Source organism: Formica exsecta, unplaced genomic scaffold (genome assembly GCF_003651465.1).
Source record: "Formica exsecta isolate Colony F162 unplaced genomic scaffold, ASM365146v1 scaffold323, whole genome shotgun sequence".
Classification (NCBI taxonomy): Eukaryota; Metazoa; Arthropoda; class Insecta; order Hymenoptera; family Formicidae; genus Formica; species Formica exsecta.
In genome coordinates this window covers 8,403-12,686 of record NW_021850487.1, presented here as the reverse complement: position 1 = coordinate 12,686, position 4,284 = coordinate 8,403, and the positions used below count along the sequence as shown (strand labels likewise).

Sequence of the window (4,284 nt, the reverse complement as noted above, 5' to 3'; positions counted from 1 at the left end):
CTTTCCTACACATATAATAATATACATAAATTATATAAATTATAAATAAATTATATAAATTAATAAAATATAATAATAAAATATATGAACAAAATATTGAATATGTAGTACACATTCTTTATTGTAATTTTTAGTGATAAAGAAATAAAAATTTTATACGCAACTGAGAAAAATGCTTATCTTACGAAAGTTATGAAAAAAAATTTATTTTAGAAAATTATATATAACAAAAAATATTTAAAATATTTTCTTTATCTGAAATTTTGAACAAAAACACCTGGAAGATTAAGGAATTTTTGATTTACCTCGTTATGTACAATTATATATATTGTATTACGCTATCACAATAATTTATTAAATAACTTAATTTTTTACAATATTCCTTGTTTCAGAGTCTGGCCACAGGTTGGACAGCGGTTCCTCGTTTTGGAGGATTCAACTCGATCAGGACCTTCTGGACACCATCAGCGCGATTTATCCAGAGTGGTTTAAGGTAAGCTTAAAGCTTATATTTCTCTCCGGCGTTATCAGAATCGGCAGCATCGACCAGCCGACCGTCTTTTCGGCGCGCTCGTTGAACGAATGCGGGATTAACGAGGTGTGCGCTCCTCGTACAGGATTACACTAACAGCCGAGCAGCATCGGCATCGTCGTCCCTCACGTCTTCGGGCGCTTCCAGCGCGCAATCCTGCGACGAGAACGCCGCCGTGGTCGTCGCTACCGAACGCGGCGGCGAGCACAAGATCGCCAAAGGCGACGCCAAGTCGAGATCCAAGGTGAAAAAAGCGGACGGCCACAAGGATAAGGATCGGGACAGGAAGGATCCTAGGCGCGACGCCAAGGACGAGAGGTGAGATAACTTGCATGTCGCGCGTCGTATGCAGATTTCAACGACACGGAGCGAGAAGGATAGAGAAACTCTCTCTCTCTCTCTCTCTCGCCGAGAGAGAAACTCGAATTATATCGTCCGAATATTAATAAAACCTCGTGAAATCGCGAAATGAGGAGAATATTCGAGTCGCGTTATCACTTTCTACCGGTGTGCGAGTATAACCGGTACGCGACATCCCGTATAAATAGAACAAAGTATGCGCGCGATTTCTCGATCGGCGCGAGGCCGAGGCGTTATCGCGATCGAAAAATAGACGCGTCGCTCGACACCTGCCTCTCGATTATTTTAACAAGCTCCAAGAGCGGGCCTCCCTAACGTTTTGTCGCGCCTCCACCACGTCATTACTACCTCGGCAGACATTATTGCTCTTAATCCGCGACCGCGGTCGTAACAGAAAGAAGACAAGTTGCTAAGAGCGGAGATTATCGCACGGTTCCAGGAGAATCTTGCCTGGGTGTATCTCGCGATACACGCTCAGAACGCAAATTTCGAATTAATATTTAATGCGTGTAATATACATTTTTTAATCAACGCGATTATATTGGGGATGGAGGGAGATTTAAATTTTATCAATTTGCGATAACACTTGAGAGAACATTTGATGATAATATCTGATTTCACGTAATAACTAAATAAGATTTATACTTTTGACTTGAGAGAACCTTTGATAGGAAAATCCTTAAATGGGAGGGATTAAAATTACTTCTCGCGCACGCCTTGGGCCTCTCCACGTGCCTTAATCCGCCGCTGTTGCGAGTTGCGAGATCGCGCGTTTAGAGCCCGCGCCGAGCGAGCGATTAACCCGCAATTTAGTATCAGTACCGCGTGTAATCGTTACGCGAGAATATAAACGCTCTTAACGACCGGCTTCCTATCTCCAGCTGTGACGAAGTAATCTTTTCTCGGAACTTTCCCCTCGGGATCTTAAACTACCTCGCTCGGATCGTTGGCTCTCGATGCTTTAAAATCTTTAATCGACTCGCCACTTTCCTACCTATCTACTTACGGACCATGCGTAATTTTCTCTGATATTTTCGCGAATTTTTTACGTGACATTTTGCTCGCGCGACGCACCATTCTCGTCTTATGCGTCGCGAGCCACCTGGACTCTCGTGGGACTCTCGTAGAACCATCGTCGGGCCATCGAGATAAATGTTTTCACCCTCCGATGACTAAAACGGTTATTCTTACCCTTTCGCCGCAGGAGGAACACGACTCGATATTCCCTCTATATTATACCCAAGATTATTCCGCCACATTTATTTTACCATATTTACGCGTCCATTTTATACGGTACTTGTGTTATCTGAGAATGGATCGATAGAAAATATCTTCGTTATCGTGAAAACTTGAGGCGCTGCAATATTAAAGAATTCGATTCCTCGCGAGATATTTAAATATTTTTTTTATGTTAAATTTTTTTTTATATTAAATATTTCATCAAATATTTTTTTTTTGTTAGATATTTCTTTTTATGTTGAATATATATATATATTTTTTTTATGTTGGTATATTAATTCGAATTTTTAATTTATTCAAGACTGAACATATTCGTGAAATTTTAACTTGGAAAAAATGTACACTACCCGACAATGATCCGTTTTGTGTCCATAGTGAGGTAAACATAGGTGGGGATAACTTCTTCTATATAAAGTATGTAAACAGTGGAAGGGGATCGACGGCGTATGGCATACAACGCGTTATTGTTTTGATACATTGTCATGTTATCATTGCTGAAGGAAGGCAGCGGCACGAGTCGCTCCGTATATCGTCGCATTTTTCTTTTTTAAAGAAACGTAATTATTCCAAGCAATTATTACAATTTGCGATTAACATTTTATAAACATATACTGTCTGTTGACAACAGAGTCGTGACGAGTATAAAAATAATACAATTTTTCTGGTTGAGTAAATCGTATTTTCGTGTGATCGTAATATTTTCAGCATGAATAATCATTGTCGGGCGGTGTCCATAATATATTACTATAGCTTTTTAAAATTTATTCGAGTTTAAATATATACATTTATATGTGTGTACACACACTTCGGGTACAAATTCTCGATGTAAATACAATTCGATATCATCAAACATATTTCTTATTCGGTGAAGATTCGCGTCTCGCTCTTGAGAGAAGAAAAGAGCAGTCGTTTCCGATGCTTTTTGATGAAAACGTCGTCCGATTGAGTGTCGATTGATCCGTCATTCCATCATCCGCGACCCATAGTGAGGTAAACATAGGTGGGGATAACTTCTTCTATATAAAGTATGTAAACAGTGGAAGGGGATCGACGGCGTATGGCATACAACGCGTTATTGTTTTGATACATTGTCATGTTATCATTGCTGAAGGAAGGCAGCGGCACGAGTCGCTCCGTATATCGTCGCATTTTTCTTTTTTAAAGAAACGTAATTATTCCAAGCAATTATTACAATTTGCGATTAACATTTTATAAACATATACTGTCTGTTGACAACAGAGTCGTGACGAGTATAAAAATAATACAATTTTTCTGGTTGAGTAAATCGTATTTTCGTGTGATCGTAATATTTTCAGCATGAATAATCATTGTCGGGCGGTGTCCATAATATATTACTATAGCTTTTTAAAATTTATTCGAGTTTAAATATATACATTTGTATGTGTGTACACACACTTCGGGTACAAATTCTCGATGTAAATACAATTCGATATCATCAAACATATTTCTTATTCGGTGAAGATTCGCGTCTCGCTCTTGAGAGAAGAAAAGAGCAGTCGTTTCCGATGCTTTTTGATGAAAACGTCGTCCGATTGAGTGTCGATTGATCCGTCATTCCATCATCCGCGACAAAAACATGCCTCGACGACGAAGGACCCGGGATCCGATTGACACTGGATCGGTAGCCGGTACAGGCTGAATCGGTTTCTCTTGGAACCGACGACGCGACGTGGCACACACGCGGCGATGTATGAAAGATTAATTCACAAATCTCATTTTGCTCGTTTCGGGCCTGCAGGGACGCTGGAAACGGTAAGAAAGGGACGAAGCCCTCGCCGCAGCAGGATAAAGCAGCGGCGGACGCGGCAGGAAGGAAGGCCGCCGGTGCTGCTGCTCCAGAATCGGGATCGGAGATGGCCGAGGGCAATCAGTCGCCGCCGAAGGCGGAGGTCGATGATTCCCCCCTTCAGCACGCCATGGATCGCAACAAGGAATGTGAGTACAAATCTCTCATCGGCTCTGACCGAATATTAATTTAATGTGAAAACTACTTGAGGGAGGAATCGAATTGTGTCGATCGGATCTTAATTTGTTAAACTTTTTTAAATTCTATAAAGAATTCTTATTTACTTATATATATATATAATTCATGTAATGAATTATACCAAAAGACAAACGGCCGCAATACAACG

At 40.4% G+C, this 4,284-nt stretch overlaps 1 long non-coding RNA gene across 1 annotated transcript in view; it reads left to right on the top strand.

Moving 5' to 3' along the window:
- The window catches only part of LOC115238166, a 132,538-nt gene extending 128,457 nt beyond the window's left edge, over positions 1-4,081 (top strand). The window contains exons 2-4 of the long non-coding RNA XR_003884452.1: positions 393-493; positions 618-850; positions 3,891-4,081. This is a non-coding gene — a long non-coding RNA (uncharacterized LOC115238166). The remainder of the gene's footprint in view (positions 1-392; positions 494-617; positions 851-3,890) is intronic.
- Positions 4,082-4,284: the final 203 nt, after the last annotated feature.